Genomic DNA, 22,500 nt, shown 5'->3' with positions numbered 1-22,500 from the left:
ATATATATATATACACACACACACACCATAAATTAGACGAAAATATACTATACCTTCAGAAGACATTTCTACTCCTTAATAACAATGTTGTAATAGGCAGCAGTGGACCGAAAAAATCAAAAAGACAGATTAACGGATAAGGGAATGGAGGGTTGAAAATGACAGAACACAGCAAAAATTTGGAAATTGCATAAAGATGTGATAAACATTCTTGCATATCATATAGGCTATGTAACACAAATTTATCCCTCAATACCTTACCATGTATCAATACTTGTACAACTAACACGGACTGATACTCTGCCACGAACTAAGTGGTGCTACAATTATTATGAAAGAAAGAACCGCAAGATTACAAGAAGAGAGAGAAAATCAGGTTAATAAGCTTCAAACAACACTAATAAAACAGAAAGCAAGAATGAGGAACATTTCAACAGTTGGCGCAACAGCGACAACCAGGACGACATCTGTAGCCGCAACAGAGAATAATAAAACTTCCCACATGACAGGAAACGAAACACGAGAGAGAGAGAGAGAGAGAGAGAGAGAGAGAGAGAGAGAGAGAGAGAGAGAGAGAGAGAGAGAGAGAGAGATTTTCGTGTGTCCAAGAAAATAAAGTTCGCAAGCATATCCCATATGGGCTAGCCATGAAACCTTTCTTCTAAAATACTTGACAATCATTCGGTGTCAATGTCTGCTCTTTTTCTCTTGGTTCCTCATGAAAGTTTATGCTTATACTACTTACAGGAGTTGAATTTCCTTATATTTGTTACAATATATATAAATCTGAATGACTTCAAGACGTCATTAAGTGAACTCTAGAGCTTATATTAAAAATCATACAGATATACATGCAAACAGACCTGTATGTATAAATATGTAAGCATAAAGCTATTGGGTTGTGTAGTGTGTACGCTTGGTGTGTGTGCATTTGAGAGAGAGAGAGAGAGAGATTGGTCGTCAAGTATTCCTTCACATCTTGGCGTATTTGTTTCTTCAAACGATAAACAATAAAAAATAAATACATACGATGCAGTACATAAGGCTGGAGAAAACATACATTCATATATTTCTTTAACTTTTCGAGGTATTTATCGTTACAGGGCAAATGTTGCCCGAAGATAGGAAAGCATTCTAAGGGCCCTACGTCTCACACTAAAGGAAAGTGTTACGTAGTTGCATATTTATTGTTTAGTATAGCTATTCTTTTCTTCTTCCAATTTGGTGTTTTCACCTCACAGCCGAAGACGCATTTCCTGCTGGAGATCCAAAACGCAAAACCACGTCCTGCATGTTTTCAAGAAGGCAGCCATATTTCAACGAAAGAAAAGCAAGTCGGACTAATGCCTTCTTCATCCCATACGAAGACATTTCCAGATCATTAAGACTACCTGCCAGGGAGCCTTACTGATCTTGACAATATGCCGGGCTTCTAGAAATGGTTTACAGATCCACAATCATATACCTGTACATGTACGTTACATGGATAATATTCGAAAATATTACAAAAAGCCGATGAAGCACGTTGAAACACGCGTGAAGTTCTTTTGGAGGGCTTTCCAACTGCAATACTTTCTGTTTTATTAGCTTTTAATATATCCTAGTTTTCTCACAAATAAAAAAAAATATGCATACATTAAGGTCATTTACTGACCTTGTAATTTTGCCTTTTCTCTTTTCTTGAGCATAACAAGAGTCGATTGGTTGTAACCTTTCATTGGAATTGACACGATCCTCGTTCACAGTTATATGCAACTTGAATAATGTTCGTCATATCAAGTAATGTTTTAATTTAATACTTCGTTTCCATTTACTTATTCAAAGTTAAAAACTTCTCTTTCAAACCTTATCAGTAAGTTTCCTTCTACATTTCATGCAGTTATCTCGTCTTCAAACATTTAATTCGATTTTTTTTCATAAATATAACAAAAATAATGTTTGTCTCTCTTCAATACTCTGAATAAACAATTTATTTTGTATTCAATCTTACGGTAATTAAAATGAGCTTAGGTATAAAACAATGTCCATTTGAGGTTATCTTTTACGTCTCTTCCTGTATGACATTTCCCTCTGGGTCCAAAGTCTAGTAAGATATGTCGTGTCAAGTATAATCCTCTTTGGAACTAGAAAATCCCACGTCATGATTGCCAAAACTTTACTGTGCAAAATATTCTGATGCATATTTAAATTCCATATCAGTCAAAACATACCTTTGGTGACACATCCTCTCTCTCTCTCTCTCTCTCTCTCTCTCTCTCTCTCTCTCTCTCTCTCTCTCTCTCTCTCTCTCTATATATATATATATATATATATATATATATATATATATATATATATATATATATATATATATATATATATATATATATATATATATATATATATATATATATATATATATATATATATATATATATATATATTGGTGACACACATCCCCTCTCTCTCTCTCTCTCTCTCTCTCTCTCTCTCTCTCTCTCTCTCTCTATATATATATATATATATATATGTGTGTGTGTGTATGTATATATATATATATATATATATATATATATATATATATATATATATATATATATATATATATATATATATATATATATATATATAGCTACAAATGTCGTCTAATATCCAATTCACTCTACATCGGAAATAATATATGTATACCGAAGGGGAATTATTATAATTGATAAGAGGTTCGCCGTCTTACGGGATCGTACCGTCGAACACGAGAACTCGCAATGTTCAGTGACGCCTCAGCCTATCGTGCTATCAAGAGAAGCGTACGTTAATACCGACTCTCCTGTACAAAACCCCATCGGGCACAGGTATTTGTAATTAGCGTCGGTATCAACCCCCTCCACAATGATATCCGTTTAGTGCTTTTGAAGCACGTGGCTATTTTATGAATGAATTTTTATCACATCGCCGTGATTTATATACAAGCATTAAGCTAAAAATGTCGCAATATCCAATTCGCTCTATCTTGGAAATATATATATATATATATATATATATATATATATATATATATATATATATATATATATATATATATATATATATATATATATATATAATACATATGTGTGTGTGTGTATAATGAACGCTAATGATTATAGTTGATAAGAAGTTCGTCGTCTCGGGCTCGAACCGCAAAACACGAGAACTATAGTATAATTCCCCTTCGGTATACATGTACCGTGGCTATATACATATATTATTTCCGAGGTAGAGTGAATTGGATATTAAACGACATTTGTAGCTTAATGCTTGTATATAAATCACGGCGATGTGATAAAAATTCATATATATATATATATATATATATATGTGTGTGTGTATGTGTGTGTGTGTGTGTGTATACATATATATATATATATATATATATATATATATATATATATATATATATATATATATATATATATATATATATCCTCAATAAGCATCCACTTTCTTTTCATGTAGCCTAGACGTTGTATATATCTGATTAAAAGGGAATGATCCACGAATATTGTAGCCTACCAAATGGAATCAGGTAACTCACAAGATTGGTCTCTGTCCTTACGTTCATCTTGGGAAGGAAGAGAAAGCCGAAATGATGCGGCTGTTGCTTCTTTTATTTTTACAGGACTTCCTTCTTGGATGCAAGTTCTAGGCTATGACACAAATAAATGCAGATTCTGAAAATACTTGAGCCGAGATTTATTTCTCAGGTATTGTAAACAGATCGCTTTGAGCTGACATAAGATTTGTTGAGATTCAGATTCTGGACATTCAAAACACCACCCGTCGCAGTTTGTGATTTTGAGTGCATGTTTTTGTGTGTGCCTTATGTTTTTGTTATAAGGGAGAAATGTATCTATTCTTATTTTGTTGTGCATTGTTATACTTTTGGCAAGCTAGACTGTAAATATTATCATTGCGACCCCTGAGAGTTTAATTAGTGTTTCATACATCAAAGACAAATTTATTACAGTTAGAAAAATATAAGTTTTTATTAGCTGTTAATAATGCGGTTAGAGTTTTGTAATAAGTCAAATAATAAGGCTTTCATATTTTTATATAAATTTAGTCTATTGAATTTGTTTATAAAGTGATGTGAAAACTGTTAGTGCAGGTGCAAAGTTGTGGGACATGAAATGGTTGCAGGATAAAGAAAATGGTTAATGTTTGCACACAAGAAGATTGCTGATCTGGAAAGTCAAGAAAAAAGGCAGAAGCTGGTGAAAGTGTTTGAAAGTATTTTCAAGAGGAGGAAGACGAGAATAAATGTGAAATAGAGTAAGCGAATGAGGGTAGATGGGGACTCGGAAGATTGAGCAATGCATGTTATCATGGATGATGGGAGAATGGACGCGATTCATTTGTATAAGATACCTACGTGGGAGTAACAGATGATAGTACGAGGAAAGGAGACGCCTTTCACAGAACAGGTGAAGCAAGAAAGCCTGTAGGTTTGTGCAAAAAACTGGGAAGGCTTCGAGTGCATATGGAAGCCAGTGTTGGACAGTGCGAAGGGGTTCTTGAGTTAACTCTCACCTTATGGACGTGAACTATGGATGTTTAATACATATATAAAAAAGGTGGGCCTAATGATATGAACTGTTAGCATTGTGTGTGTGTATATATACAGTATAGTATATATATATATATATATATATATATATATATATATATATATATATATATATATTTATTTATATATATACAGTACATACATACATATATATATATATATATATATATATATATATATATATATATAAACATATATATATATATATACATATATATATATGTATATATATATATATATATATATATATATATATATATATATATATATATATATATATATATATATATAAACACAAAAACACACACACACATATATACATACCATATATATATATATATATATATATATATATATATATATATATATATATATATATATATATATATATATATATATAAACAGTTTCTATCAAACACCCCAAACAATACCATCACATCCATAATACAGGTAAGAGCTTACAGCAGACGAGCTGAAGAATTAGCATCGACAAAGAGAGAGACACTTAACGATCAAAGGCAAAGTTAATCAAAACTTCAACATCCTCATCAAGGACCTTAACAAGCTACTCATACATTTTGATGCCGGCAACACACCATCATACATTTGAATAAATTGCCCCAACTGAATAGATACATGCATGTATGAACAGTATGAAGAATACCGTGTGAAAATATCGTTACCAGATTTTCCCCATTCCAGTAGTATCAGCAATTCATTTATTTCCGACGTCTTTGACCAAAGTTACTGTCATACAAATTTTGTGAATTAAATCACTTAAAATTTCTCACGTCAGGGTGCTGGACCCTCCTCCCGAGGCATCAGAGTGGGAGGGGTGGGCACAACAGAGACAGATGCCTGTTGCCATACCACATGTCCGACAATACAAGGAAAAGGCCATGGGGATACAACAAAGGTCAAGCCAGGTTAGATGTAGCGATAAGTGAGATGAATTGGAAGAGGGCGAATAAGAGAATTCAGGTCATGAAATCAAAATTTCACTCACCTTTGGACTCATGAATGTTTCGACTGGAAGGCCGTCGCATCGAGTCGTGCACTAATTTTAACGATTTCCTAAGTTTTTATTTTCCTAAATTGCAGATGTTTTCTCACTGTGCAAACACTTAACGAGCACTGGTATTCAAATTCAATGATCACAAATCTGTTATGAAAACACCACTAATCAATATAAATCTGTATGACTAGTTTAGCAAAGGATTCAACAGAGTAAAATGACTAAATGCACTGAAAACACGACACGAGTCGTCTATTTTCTCTGAAAGATTTAAAAGCACGAACGATCAAGAAAACGCACTTCAACTTTACTAAATACAATCACGCATTAAAAAAAATGACCTGACTTATCCCCCACAAACACTGACTACTTGAATACTGCCGAAAAACACCGTAGTGAATAAAAAAAAAATAATATTTCACAAAATAAGAATCACTTTTCTAAGTTCTCACTGTGAATCACTGAATTTTTGTCTGTGTGAAGTTATCAAATCGTGTTTCCGAGATGAATTTCCTCTAAACAATAGAACAGCAAAGGTGCGACTGAGGGACGAAAACTGCGAAAAAAAAAAAAACGATACGAATCGACGAGGTAACTCACACGCCGCCTTGCACCGAGCATCGCCCGCGGAATACTGCTGAGCTAACTGAACTCTACTCAGATCAGAGCGAGCACAGGGCCAACAACACCTTACGAAGCCCACAGTAGACTCTAGCGTTGGAGGTGATCCCCCGCCCCCTTTCTCTCCCTTCCCCCCGACACCTCCCTGGGTTAGCAAGAAGGATGGGGAGGAACCTGACCAATGTTGTGTTAGCATGAGGAAGGGTGGACCCTCCTGCGTTCGGGGGAATAAACAGGTGATTGTGCGTGTGCTAACCCTGAAAGATAAACATATGCCAAAGATAGTGGACATGAACGATAGTGAAATCTGTTCATGGTCTCGTGAATCTGCATATGAAAATTCCTTTGTTAGACAAGCATTATACAGCAACATGGGTGGAAGAGGTCACACATGGGACTGAACCAGACACACACACTCACACACACACACACACACACACAAAAGCATATGTAAGCTGGAATGAGGAGGACAACAAACACTGTAGTTGAACAAAACCACCACGGACCCATACAAAAGGCATGACAAAAAGGACAAAGATACTGACTGACCCTAAATACTCGAGTCTCTCTCTCTCTCTCTCTCTCTCTCTCTCTCTCTCTCTCTCTCTCTCTCGTGAATTTAAATAAACAAAGAACGACTCTAGCCGTAACGATATCTTCATTCTCGCCTCATATTTAGATCCAGGAGGAATAGTCACCTAAAAAGAATAAGAAAATTAACTAACAGACAAAGAATTTTATCAAGACACGCCGCGATACATGAAGACGTGTGATATCCAAAGAAAACTGTTCCGACACTTGAATCCACTCCTAAGAATAACTCGGTGCGTTTTTAGTGTCCCGGCAGACAAACCACCCCTCCATGATGGCCTGTTTGTTCCATGTGATACCGCTGACACGGACATGTGACCCGACCAATCTTCATGACAAAAGATAATATAATCGCTCCAGAACCTGCTCTGGAGTGCATAGTAAACACAAAGTAAAAGAAACTCTGTCGTACTAAATGAATAGAGGAAGTGAATAGTTGACAGATGAAGCACCATAACACAACAACAAAAATGTTCATTCATGATAATAATACTCTGATATACTGACACGTATGTCAGTGTCAGAGTCAGTTATCAATGTATGCATAATAAATGCATAAAAACAAACATATTTTCATATAGAAGTTGTTAATGAAAATATTTAGTATATATAGACACGCCGCACAGACACACACGCGCGCGCAAATATTAATATATGTGCCGGGATAACAACTTGATCCCAAAAAGACCTTCTGAGAACCGGAAGGTTAACACATTCAGGAATTTACTTCTTATTTCTTGCATATGGATCTAAGGTTTCGTAGTGACAAGCGTATCCAACAAGTTCGAAGAGTTCGAGAAGTTAAGAGGTCGTTGTGGTTGTTACAATTGCATACGTATCTGGTAAAAAGTGATCTGTAGATTCATATATATATATATATATATATATATATATATATATATATATATATATATATATATATATATATATATATATATATATATATATATATATATATATATATATATATATATATATATATATATATATATATATATATAGCCTATATGTAATTTTAATAGCCACAACGTTCTATTAACTTCTCGAATTCCTCACACTTTTTGCATATGCTTGTCACTACAAAGCCTTAGATCCAAATGCAAGACATATGAAGTAATTCTGTTGTACGGTAGCGGAAATCGAACCCACATCCCAAGTAATCAAAACGAGGTCACGTTGCCGACCTGACTAAGAATTACTTCATATTTCCTGCATTTGGATCTAGGGCCTTGTAGTGACAAGCGTATCCAAAAAGTATGAAGAAATCGAGAAGTTAAGAGGGCATTGTGGCTAATGCAATTACATACATAACTGGTAACAAGTGACAAGTAGATACACACACACACACATATATATGTATGTATATATATATATATATATATATATATATATATATATACATATATATACACATATATATATATATATATATATATATATATATATATATATATATATATATATATACAGTATATGCACATAAGTTTAGGTTTCTACTAATTTCAAAATTGACTTTAAACATCACAAGAAAGAAAGATAAAATAAATTCTACTAAAAATATTTTCCATATAATAACTTTTCTCCATCGTGTAATCTTTATGCTCTTATTTAGTGTGACATTTACACAGTGACATTGAACATATCATTCTGAGTGATCGTGTGTCAGCAGCGTAATGTAATGGACATCAGACTGCTATAACCGTAGCGACAAACCACTTCAATCCTCACATGAAATATAATTTTTCACAACGAATCACGTAGTGTTTTACTAAAGGAAATGTGCCCCATTAAGAAAAATTCTGGTCCTTTCTTACCTGGCATTCTGTTTTTATAGAACGGCAAATAGCACTATTATTATTATTATTATTATTATTATTATTATTATTATTATTATTATTATTATTATTATTATTATTATTATTCAGATGAACCCTATTCACAGGGCCACTGACTTGAAATTCAAGTTTCCAAAGAATATAGTGTTGATTTGAAAGAAGTAATATAAGGTAACAGGAAATACAGAAACAAGAGATCAGATATTAGAAAAGAAAACAAATTAATAAATTAATAAACAAAAAATGTAAGTAAATTATTAAAATACAAGGAGAATAATTGTTTTAGGGTAGTAATGCGTTGCATCTTCGCTTGAACTTTTGCAGTTCCAATTAATTTTATAGTAACGGTACCTAGTGCTAAGTATAAATCATCAAAACATGAAACTTCTCAAAAATGTCGCCAAGAAATTAGATGAGAGTGAGAGGTAATTATGAAAATTAAGGAAAGAGGTATAGCAATAAAGAATCAAGTCTGAAGTCCAAAAACCAAAATAATTCAGTAATAAGAAAGACAAACATCTAGTTATGTCCTAAATATCAAAATAAATAAACGAATATATCCCAAATAATGGACTAATAATACAGAGAAAAACAAAATATCAGTATCAAAAACAATTTAAATAATTACCTTCCTAAAAGTATCAATCAACACATTGTTATTCTCATTGGAAGCAATAGCTAACTTATCCACAACGATCGTAGGAGCCTCTGTACATGAGCTCTCTCCACAAAGCGAAAGTGACAACCAACGCTTCCTTCTTTAGCAAACAGAAGTCATGAAAATAACCCCAATGGAGCCGGGGAGATAGTCATGAGTCCCAGTGTTGCCAACTCACAAGAGGCAGGGGTCAGGGCCTCCAGCGGGGGTTTCAGGAAAGAGATGATTCAGAGAGGAGGGATCAGGTAACGCTGCAAACCTTCCTTCAGGGTGACCTGTCCTCGTCTTCGGGGAAAGATGACTAAACGATTTTACTGAACTTGAGGACACAGGTTTGGAAAGACTGAACGGTTTCATCAAACTTGGGGACACCGAGGAATGCGACAGTAAATGATTTCATTTAACTTGATAGGCCATGAATGAAACAAAAGGACTTCATGAAACTTGAGAATGCAGGGAAACGATGACTAATCGATTCCACGGAACTTGAAGATATACCGAATGATAATAGGTTTCAATTTGCATATTTACACTGAATTTATTATTATTATTATTATTATTATTATTATTATTATTATTATTATTATTATTATTATTATTATTATTGCGCACATATTCTTATTCATTTGTTCACGTCCACATATTTGACTAGTCTTCTAACATATATCAAAAACGTTGTAAATCAATGTAATGAAAGTCAATAACAAAAAACAGACACCAAATATAATAAAAGAAAATGAAATTATCCTTTGAAGGAGAACGCGAGCGCGCACACACGCACACACACACATACATACATACATACATACATACATACATACATATATATATATATATATATATATATATATATATATATATATATATATATATATATATATATATATATATATATATATATATCCCAATCGTTTTTATCAAGGGGACTTCCAATAACTTTTCTGTCACTGACGACAGATAGGCTAAGGTCAAATTGAATGCGCTTACACGCCGATGTTCTTGGAGAATCTTTTTAAACCGGAAGTGTATACTATAGAGATATACGATTACGAAGGTACGAATTTATGCGTAATGTGTTAAGAAATAAATATTAAGAAATAACATTAATATCAAGAAATAGTAGTAATAGTCAACAAGAGAAGAATGAACTATGAAAAAAGGAAAAAATATTTGAATCATAGAAACGAAAAAGTAAGCTTTCGAAAACAAACAACGACAAAACGACAGATGCAGTGGAACTGCTGACAAAAGGAATGACTGAAAATATGTTTTCAGATTTGCAATACCACCCAAAAATGAAATCACAGAATGGAGCAGAGGACACATGAAAGAGAGTAAAGGCCAGGACGAGGAATGTGAATGCAGAGAGAGAGGAAAGAAAAAAGACAAAGAGAAAAGAAAGAAAGAAGAGAGAGAGAGCAAGTGAACCCAAAAGGCCTCACGTTAACTTCGAGACGAAAAGGGGGTTTGCAATGTGGGCGGGCTTGAAGGACTGCCAGTCCCCACCCACTCTTGTTCTATGCTAATGTTGTTTGCTGTAGATAAAATTAAGATTGCTGGAATATATAAATAAGCGAAGAAGCGGCTAGTGACAGTAAGACTGAATGCCAGGTCAGCCTCATAAAAAAGAAACAAACAAAAAACACGCAAAAACCAAGGCGAATGATTTACATCTTATTATCAAACTGAGAAACTGATGAAAGGACAAACTATTTCAGGATTCTGAATGCTGCCGACATGATCTTTCCTTCTGGCATGAGAGGGACGAGGGAATGGCACGTAATCTCAGTCATGTATGCTGCCGACTTCCAACTGTCCTGTCCTTTTTTATAGTAAAAGGCGACATTATATCGTCGTACCTTTTCGTGAATGCTGAGCAGCATGAGCAGCCAATCAGGATTAGCGCCAGTGGTATCGGGTGAGGATATTTACCATCAGTTCGATATACATATATACTTACACACATGCACACACACATATATACGTATATAAGTACAGTATATATACACCAATATATATATATAGGTATATATATGTATATGTGATTATTCTGGATTCCATTAGTCTTATTTGCTCTTATATGAGACTAATATTCGAAATAATATCATCTGATGGCTTTCCAATAATCTCTTTGGGGTTAGCTGCTGACTTTCCAGTTGCTTGATCGGCGTAATTTAATACTGTAAAGAAATTTCACTGATATCCTTTGGGGAATGCCAGTCATTAAAACAAAAAATTTGGTATCCACCATCTGTCTTAAACCCAAACTAAATCCATTACAAGATTCTCTAACAAAGAAATTAATAGCTACAAGAAAACTGTTGAGAGAGAGAGAGAGAGAGAGAGAGAGAGAGAGAGAGAGAGAGAGAGAGAGAGAGAGAGGATCATTAATGAAATTTATCCTGCACCCTCTTCCAACAAGGACGCCAGCAATCAAGTGTCCAAAAAGCAGAAGAAACTCACATAAACCCGAACACACACACACACACACACACAACCGCCGACCTGTCATTGTGGAGAAAGCTAAGACTCCTATTCGAGTAGACTAAAAATGGGTTAATAGATTGATTCTCTCATAAAAGGTGAATGGCGATATAAATCAGAAGCCAATCTATAAAGCGCTTTTATTTCGTTGGATGTATCGACCTGGACGTAAATAAAATATCTAAAAGTGTACGACTTCTTAAAAGATACAAAACGTTGGTGGGACAGGATGGCTATATCATATGAAACATTCACTTTTAACCATAACGTTACTACGTCACATATTCAAGTAATTCAACGGAATTTAAATAAATAACACGACACCTCAAAATAAGGGATGATTTCGACCTAACAACTTTAGTTTAATAAGCCAAAGTATTACATAAAATAAGAGAAGGTTTATCTAAAGACCCCAAACAATGTCGCAGTGCAAAAATGACAACGTGAATATGGCTACAAGCCATCGATCCATTTATCATTGGTACAAAGGATTCTAATTACGAATCCTTTTCAACTCAAAACGGTCATTCTTTATATATCACTTTCACCATATGTTAAACTCTTGTCATGGCAAAAATTAAAAATATAGTGAGAAATTTTATTTTCTAAGTCAGTACTGAGAAATATCTTAAAACTGATCGCCACCAGCAGCAGCAAGTACGCAACAGCACTCGATATTTTTGAAGGGCACAGCCTCTGTAACTGTATTATGCAGATGCTTTCAGCAAACATCACGTTTACATAATTTACGAATACCGAGGCTTTACAAACGCATCCTTTGTAACAAGGTCAGTCAACATAACATATTCATACATCTACGGAGCACATCAAAGTTGAGGCAAACCATAAGAACTGCATGACAATAAAACATTAAAAGCCCTAGTTAGTAGAATCAATAAAACTGCCGAAACGAATTAAAAACGATCATCGACGGAGACACTCTGAAGATAAGAACTCTACATTTGAGGAGCTTGCACAACACATGGCATAATGACGATCACTGATTTGATCTAAAATGCGCGAAGCTTACAAATCCTACAAAGGCAGCATACTTATGCTTCATGGAAATCGAGAAGTTTCTCATTTTGCACACGATGTAAAAAAAAATATATGTAGCAGCCATCGGAAAGTAACCGTCAGAATAAAAATTCAGAGGTAAACAAAAAAAAAAAAAAAAAAAAATTAGTACATCAGCTACTAAAGTGAGGTTTGCAAGATAGAGCGAAGGCTATTTTGTAACACGTATAACATGACACTTTAAAAATATAAAAAGTCATTGAAATTTAAAAGAGTTTACGTAATATGGAACTACAAGGAATTAAAATCTCTCGGGATTACAAAAAACAAAAGAAGTTAAAGAACTTTACTTTCCGAAGAGGTGCAACCTCGCACGGTTTAGTGAACAATACACAAGTTTGTGTCAAAGTGATTTCCTTCACTTCAGATATAAAATCTGCTTCAAATGACCACATTAAGCAATTTAAAAAAAAACTTCGCTAGTGGGGTGGGCGAAATCAGTAGCAAATGTATCATGAATATGACCAATGTATGCAACTGACGGGGCAACTTCACTCAAATATTTCACGATCACGATAACAGCCTGAAAATAACTTCCACCTCTAATACAGTGCACTCGTTTATGACAAATGATGAGATGATGCTGACAAAAGTAAGTAGTCTTGGTATTTCTTACATTAGAGAGGTTTATGCATATTGTGATAAAAGAATAACGCAAAGTACTCATTTCACCGTAAAGTTGTTACTGGAAGGTGACATCTATTTATTCAGCTAATAAAGAAGTTTACTCCTTAGGCTAGTATGCTCCAGTTAAAGCTTACACTGACCTGCAATACTAAAACAAAGTAAGTAAAAAGAATAAGTAAAACACTAAAATAACATGAAAAAAATTAGAAAAACAATTCTTGTACAGCTTCAACCTGAGGAATATATTAGGAAAAACTTGTTCTTTTAACACAAGGGACAAACATCAGGTACCAAGAAAAAAGGACAAACACCGAATAAAACAATTGGGCTGAAGACATGAAAGCAATAAAATCCATTTAAGGGAAGTTAATCTACGCAAACACACAAACAAAAACCCAGATAGAGGCGAATATGCAAACCTTTAATTAGTACGAAGCATCAGACAATAATGCACGACTAGGAGCAATCACAAAAGCAATTCCAAGAACGATGTAATTTCCACCCAATTTATTTGACTGGCTTCACACACACGCGCAAAGAAGAGAGAGAGAGAGAGAGAGAGAGAGAGAGAGAGAGAGAGAGAGAGAGAGAGAGAGAGAGAGAAACTGGCAAAAGAAGACTATAGGCATCTTTAAACATCCAGCTGTCTAACCCGGCATTTGTAGCAAAGTTAAAGTCGCCCACATTCCGCTCTAATGACATCTCCTTATTGGTAAAAGGCGACTTTAATTTTGCTCCATGAAAGAAAACACTACAGCTATATGGAGCAAACTTTGTGCGCAATATGCTAAAAGATGCGCTATCTCTCTCTCTTTCTCTTTTGATATATATATATATATATATATATATATATATATATATATATATATATATATATATATATATATATATATATATATATATGTTATATATATATATATATATATATATATCTACTGTATATATACATACTCTTTTCATTCTGTTTTGTTTTTGCAAAAGACCTGGATTTAATATATATAATTAAAAACAATATTCTATCTCGAGAAATGAGCTAGTTTTCATCAGCGGCAATAAAATGCTGAAATCTAAAGGAAAAATTGAGTCGGGTTTTTCATGAGAAGACAACAAGAAATATTTTGAGGATGAGGGTCAACCAAAGTCACGTACCATTCTAAGATGTACGGTTTCGTGATAAATGATATGAGGTCCAAGTAATAACTTGACATTTCTTTTGAGTACAGAACACTATATATAATATCAAACGCGATACTCAAATAAAAACTAATTTACGTCACATAGGACAGAGAGAGAGAGAGAGAGAGAGAGAGAGAGAGAGAGAGAGAGAGAGAGAGAGAGAGAGAGAGAGAGAGAGATACTTTTCTTATAAATACGTCCAGGAAGGCAACACTGGTTTCAGCAAACCTTCCATACAAGTGAAAATCAAAGAAACGTCATAAAAAGCGCCTGGTAAGACGTAAAGAGCATGGTGAGGATGGGAAGATGTAGATCGAGAGGAGGAGGAAGAGGAGAAGGAGGTGGGCGTGGCTAACTTGTATTTGAGGAGAAGGGAGACAGAACAAGGGAGCAACAGGTGTGGTTCGGAGAACTTCTTGTCTTCTTCTCGCTCCGGAGCTGAGGAACTGTGAGTCTATTCACTCTCTCGGGTATTCGGATGGAAGGGAACGGGCGAGGAAGGGAGGTATGTGTGGGTAGGACAATGAGTGAATCGACTCTGGAGAGAGAGAGAGAGAGAGAGAGAGAGAGAGAGAGAGAGAGAGAGAGAGAGAGAGATAGGAGTGGGTGTGAGGAGTTGCCCATGAAAGGCAATGCTGAAGCACTTGTCCCTCCCATGCCCTTCCAACCCTCCCTGGCTAAGACACAAGAACCCCTACCACCCATCCACCAACCAACCCCGCTCACAGAGGCTTAAACCCCAAACCGACCACCCCAGAATCAATAGTGCACATCCCAAGTCAACGTAATTCTCGTCTTCGAAATTAGATAAAGTATGGCATGATTTCAAAAATAATCTTTTTTATTGTTATGTTGTTCGATTCTCATCCATCGGTTTCAATAATATTATCAACCATCATTTGTAACATAGGTGCCATCAGATAATTAGCTATTATTATTCTTGTTTTCATGTCTATATAGCTAACTCATGATCAAACTCGAAGCGAAACTCGCTGTTATTGGTATAGATTCTCTTGGTCGTGTTTTTAATGTATATGACATATACATGGCATGTACGGTATGTACGTATGTACACTCCTATATCACATAATACAAGTGACGATATGCATGGAGGCCACAGGGATGGATTAAAAATGCAGGTACCAAGCGCTTTTGTGTTATCTGAATGTAACTAGAAATGTGTTGTAATACAGCGAAAAGCCTTAGTACCTACATACCTTCATATATATATATATATATATATATATATATATATATATATATATATATATATATATATATAATATAATATACATATATATATATATAAATAAGTATCAAGAAACGTGAAACTATAAGTATACAAGGAATTTCGTGTGTGTGTGTGTGCGTGTGACAAAGAGGAGGGAGAAAATCTCCTACAGAACATGCTTCAGAAAGCAAGACGAAGGCCCGATAAGTGACTTGGCAGGAATGAATGTACTGTACATAAGGCCTTTGCGACAGAAAAACTGAAAGACATACCCATGACGCAATTCTTTGTACTCGAATATATCAAGAACTAAGTTAACAACTAAGGGTAAGGGCCTTTAACCTAAGCTTACACAGGCCCAAGTCTCTCTCTCTCTCTCTCTCTCTCTCTACATTCGCCATATCAGCCATATTCACGGCATCTAGTACAAAGAATCAAAATGTAATGCAAAAGAAAGTACAACAACCGAATCTAGGTCAATTTAGCGCAAATTTCTCAACAGTAAAAGAGAAAATTGAGTGTTATTTCCCATAAAATAATGGCATGTACCTCCTTTCTCTCTGTGATTGAGTAGTGATGCTAAATGATAATAGAAGAGTGAGAGACAGTTACATGGCTTGAAGTCACGAAGTCAGGTCTGTCAAATCGAAGACGGACAATAAACCACGACTTCTTCATGACAGAACATGCATGGTCCACCAAACGGAGGGGGAAAGAAAACAGTTCATGGCTATTTCTGATACTAAGATTTGTTATACCGTGTGCCCTTCTAGCTCTAAATACTGAAAAGTTTTATGCGCATACTTTTCTGTATTCTTTTTATGCGGATGAACTCAAGGGCCATAGCAGCAAAGCTTTTGGCAAACTATAATCCACAGGGGAGAAAAAAGCTGATCTTGCTGGTTCATTATTCTTCTAGGTGATCGCAGATCTAGCACTTGCGTATGCGAAACTTTGAATCCGCAAGTATGTACGCAAGTTTATATGTATATATATATATATATATATATATATATATATATATATATATATATATATATATATATATATATATATATATATATATATATATATATATATATATATATATATATATATATATATATGTATATATATATATATATATATATATATATATATATATATATATATATATATATATATATATATATTCAGCACAGGAAACAACATATAACTTACTTTCAACTGCCGCGTAAAGTTCAAGTTTTTTAAATTAATATTTTAAAGAGTGAGAAAGAAAATTAATAAATTACTAAAATGCAAATGGCACCTTGAATTAGCACTGCATTACTAAAATTTACCAGTAATATTGATTAATACTGAGAATGAAATGTAGAGGTAAATGAATTTTTATACCAAAGAATAATCGTATTAATCCATGCATATATTAATGAATTCCTAAGTTGTTATTTAAAGTAATCAAGTAAAGTGTCCTACATGCATAACAACCCTATCAAAATGAAAAATAATATATTAGCCAATATGGGTTATGCCAGCAATTCAGTGTTACAAAGGTAATTACTAAACAAGTAAATGTTACAATAACTATTAAAAATCCAGAGAGAGAAATGAAAGGTAAAAAGCTGTTTTCTTAAACTCCCCAGGTCTCATAAAATATAGCTAAGATGCTTGTAAGAAAGACATAAAAGGGAGACATAAACTGAGACATAACACCTTCGTAAAGCTGTTAGGGCCAATGTCTTCGCTGTCTTCCCCCAGCCCATCGGAAAATAATTTTGCAAACGCCCTCACTTCTCTTCCAGTGGAGATACGCCCGAACTCACAATCCCCTTTTCTACCTGTCTGTACAGTTGTATATATATATATATATATATATATATATATATATATATATATATATATATATATATATATATATATATATATATATATATATATATATATATATATATACATACATAATAATACAAAAGTATATATATGTATATACTGTATATATATAAATATATATATATAAATTATATATATATATATACAGTATATATATATATATATACATATACATATATATATATATGTATATATATATATATATCATCAAATGCCGCGTGATGAAGCAAAAAGGCAATGTGAAATTCTGCGACTCTTCTGTGCTTTACCTTTCACAATCCTCTACTTACCCCCAACCGACATTCTCAAAGTTCTTATTCAAGCAGACCTGGATCTTCCAACACTTCTTGTTCCGAAGGGAGCCCGCCTGCCCCTGCCAGGTTTTATTCTCCAGGGATTGTGGGAAAGACATGTCCAAGCCATCTCCATCTTTCCTTCATCTTTATCTCATCTACACTAGAAAATTCTGTAATTTCCAGTTAGGTCTCATTTCTAATTTATCCTGCCATCTGACTCCTAAAATTCTTAAAGCTTTATTCTCAAATCCGCAAAATATATTTTTAATATAGTTTTATAGTCATGCCAGGATTCATATCTTATATCAATACATATCGTACGAGACCTATGTATAATCTTACTTCCGTTCGCCATTTCAGTCTACTTGATTCCAAAATTTTATTCAGCCTGCCCACTGTCTGATTTGCCATTCTTGGTCTTTCAGTAAGTTCTTACTCAAAAGAACCTGTATTGCATACCACTGCTCCTAAACATTTGAAAGGCACCCTAAATAACCCTTTCTCCATTTAGTGTTACTTCATCCCTTCGTGCATACTCTGCCCTTATTACTTTGGATTATCTTAGATTTATCTAGTTCCATCTTTCTAGATGATATGACGTAATCTACTAAGCGAACTTTGTAAATATTGCTTCGTTTTCCGAATCAAAACAGCTTTATCTGCATACTCTATGTAAGTCAAGTTTCTATCGTTATTCCGGTTTAAACCATCTCTTCCATCTCCGATCTCTCTTTTCATCATATAGTCAGTAAAAGCAAAGAGCAAAGGTAAAATAACACTCTTTTTTAGTACCCTAATATTAAATGCAAATTTACTTGATAAGACCCTGTCAATGTCAACTTTGCATCTATTTCGTCCATGGATAATTTCAGTTGGCATACATTTTTAATTTGATGACAGTAACAAAAGATCTTCTATTATATTCATCTATAGACTGTTAAATGCCTTTTCGCAATCAACATAACCAATCAGAAGGGGAGTTTTCAATTCCGTACATTGCTTCACAACGTCTCAACACAAATATTTGATTTATGAAGGCCAGTTGCTCATCTCTAAGCTTGTTTACCAATTGCTTTCTCAATTAGGCGAAAATGCAATGCCTCTATAGTTAACAAATTCGGTCGGGCCATTTTCACTGGAACCTGGGCTATGACTTCCAGTTACCAACCATCGGGGTTTGTTTCCTCATTCCAAATTTTGTAGTTGCTATACGAGGTGTCATTCCACTTTCAGCAAAAACTGTGTGTGCAGTGATTCAATCATAACCTAGTTTCCGTCTTGTTACTCCATACCCCAGTCATTCTTTACCAGCAGACAGATATTCCTGATTTTGAACCAGGTCTTACTGATTTTACGTTCTCCTGAAATATGGTTTCTAGAAATGCATATCTATTTCGACATTCTTCAAGAAGTTTTATTGTACTGAACTTATATTATGCCATCAATGTTTCGTTGGCTACTTATAATTTCTGCTTCAGTGGAGCAACTATAAGTTAGTGATCATTGTCAATACCTGCTCCTTTAGATGTCCTAACATTCTTCAGTGTTCTTTTCTTCTTGATCAATGGCTATGTGACCATCTGGAGATGTCCAAATTTATTTATGGATGACTTTTGTTGAAAAAAGTACCCCCAGTTGCCATATTGTCTGCAACACAAAAAAAAAAAAAAATAAACTACAACCCATTTTCGTTCGCAGTCTCTCCCAGGCCTTCCTTGCCCATTACATCTTCCATACCTTCATTGTTCCAATCAACTTCTGCATTCATATCGCCAACAATTCTCATGTCTTTTTTTGCTATTTCCTGTATAACATTCAGAAGTTCTACATAAAATTCATCTTTTATTCCCTCAGAGTTCACTCACCGGTATGTAGCTCACTAACTCTCATATTACACTGTTTTGATTTATATCTCTCGAGCATTAATCTCCCGCTAACTGCTCTCCAGTTAGGTAGTACCTGTGTTGCATTTGGGGTTAAGAACATGCCAATGCCCTCTCTACCAGGTCCATCTGCTCTTCCAGGATAAATATACACAATTAGCCCCATTCAAACACTTTTCCCATTCCTTTCCACCGTGATTAACCAACAAGTCAGATGTCCAGTCCACATCTCTTGAATTCACTTTGTACCCGTTCTATCTTTCCAATTTTATTTAGCGGTCTTAAGTTGCAATTTCCTATTTTCAATTCATCCTTTGCATTTATCAGCCATGACATTCTTAGCAAACCCGTATCCCTAAGACTAGGCGTCAGTTCTAAATTGTGCCTTTCCACCAACGCGGTAGAATCCATGGAAGATTCATTGGCTAAATACAGTAAAGAATAGCCAGTGCATTGTACCTTGCAGTACCGAGCTGATGAAGGTAAATGACCCGTACTGTTGTATAATGGTTTTTAAGCAAAGTTTGCTAAGCTTCTAAACTTGAGGTCGAGTCGAGCAGACAAACAAATCAAGCCCTTAACCTTATCTATCATACTACTGCAAATGACTTCTGATGCTCATCTTGAGCAAGGCCACTATTATCGACTGTAGATCTACCGTGTACCAAGAGATGTCACCCTATAAGGCAGAAGTTGCTCATACCCTGAGTTTAGGGGCCATAGTCTATGTGCTTCCAGGTGGACCTGGTGCTCTCTAACGGGCAGGGACCAACTCCCTGAAAGTATTTACCAACATATTCTGGTTATCTACACATAAAGAACTTGTCTTCAGAAAAAAGTTCCCTTCTTATTTTCTTCTCCTGTTTCATTTTTTTTTCTGTCCTTTTCATTCACCTGTTGCTTTCTGTCTTTGCGCTTTGTCATATATAGCAAAATGACCTAAGAAAGATGATAAAAGAGTAATTGGTCAGTATTTCAATCCTTTATTGCATGTTTCCATTTCATTGCTTAGCGATGATAATAATACCAATAATAATATTTTTACTGCTATCTAAAGCTGGTGGCCTTTTTCAGTACCCGATTTCTCAAAACAATTAATCTCTCTCTCTCTCTCTCTCTCCTCTCTCTCTCTCTCTCTCTCTCTCTCTCTCTCTCTCTCTCTCTCTCTCTCTCTCTCTCTCTCTCTGATTCTGGATCATTTCCCTTGCAGTTGTGGCGAGCCTCCTTTCCCAAAAGGCAAAATATACCTACGAAGCACGAGAAGTTTTTCCCTCACATTTTCTTGTTGAGCCAACGGGATTTGGTCCCGTTCCGGCTTTATTCGCTTTCTTTTTCCTCTTCGGATTTTTTGCGTCTCTCCTTTCTAAAACCAGTTTTCTCTTTGTTCCTCATTTCTTGCCTTCTCCTCCACGTCCTACTCCTCCTCCACTTGGATTCCTACACAACTACTCCTCCTCCTCCTCCTCCTACACAACCTCCGCCAATTTTCTCTGCGTCGCCCGTTATCTTTTCACTTTGGATATTTCACATTTATTGGGGCTCCTTCAGGCCATGCGGATTCGCAGAGACTTTTATTTAGTAATAATAATAACAATAACAACATACAAATAGAAAAAGTTGAAGCATTAGCGGTAACTTTAAAGTCACATGTTACAAACATTTACAACACGTTTTCGTCAACATTTGCCACTAAAACACTTAGTGCTGTTTCAGTATTTACTAGGTAGGATGCTTGACCGGAGGAACTTAGGTTTAGGCCTCCCATAAATCTCTCTCTCTCTCTCTCTCTCTCTCTCTCTCTCTACATACACACAAACACACAATATACATGTGTATAAATATATACGTATATATATGTATGTATGTATGTACACACACACACATATATATATATATATATATATATATATATATATATATATATATATATATATATATATATATTTATATATATATATATATATATATATATATATATATATATATATATATATATATAATATTGAATATTGGTGTCACTTTTTTTTACCATATAAATGTTTATACGGCCACAGTAACCTCTTAACTTTCGGATTTTTCTACACTTTTTGGATATGCTTTTCACTGACAAATGAATAAAAGAACTGTGAAGGAACCGATATGTTCCAAGAGGTCACCGTGGTTATTACAAATACACACACATATACACATATATACATTATGTATGTATGTATGTATGTATGTATGTATGTATGTATGTATGTATGTATGTATGTATGTATGTATGTATGTATTCATATTTGAGAAAGCCACAGTGATCTCTTAAGTTCTGCATTCATCCATATATGAATATAATTTCAACATATTTACGCTTAAAAATATAAAAATCATCCATATGTTCTTGAACCAGCGCTCACTGCAACTTCGCCTCTCTGAAGAAATCTTTAAAAATTTGAGGATTTTGTCACGTTCACAAAATATCTCAAGCGAAACACTAGAGAGAGAGAGAGAGAGAGAGAGAGAGAGAGAGAGAGAGAGAGAGAGAGAGAGAGAGAGAGAGAGAGAGCTGACAT

General features: G+C 34.6%; 1 protein-coding gene across 8 annotated transcripts in view; it reads right to left on the bottom strand.

Moving 5' to 3' along the window:
• The window catches only part of LOC136841688 (uncharacterized), a 595,588-nt gene that overhangs the window by 300,777 nt on the left and 272,311 nt on the right, over positions 1–22,500 (bottom strand). Inside the window, exons 1-2 of one of the 8 annotated variants that reach the window (XM_067108891.1) lie at positions 6,198–6,228; positions 5,589–5,858 (exon numbers count right to left, since the gene is read on the bottom strand). The exons of 5 other annotated variants lie outside the window; for them this stretch is intronic. The gene's annotated coding sequence lies outside the window, so the exon portion shown is untranslated. Of the gene's footprint in view, positions 1–5,588; positions 6,234–22,500 lie in introns of those variants that run through there. 2 more of the 8 variants (XM_067108890.1, XM_067108889.1) reach the window with 2 other exon arrangements.

Source organism: Macrobrachium rosenbergii, chromosome 9, assembly GCF_040412425.1.
Source record: "Macrobrachium rosenbergii isolate ZJJX-2024 chromosome 9, ASM4041242v1, whole genome shotgun sequence".
Lineage (NCBI taxonomy): Eukaryota > Metazoa > Arthropoda > Malacostraca > Decapoda > Palaemonidae > Macrobrachium > Macrobrachium rosenbergii.
Note: the sequence above shows the minus strand (reverse complement) of the source record. Positions and strands in the feature narration are given on the sequence as shown.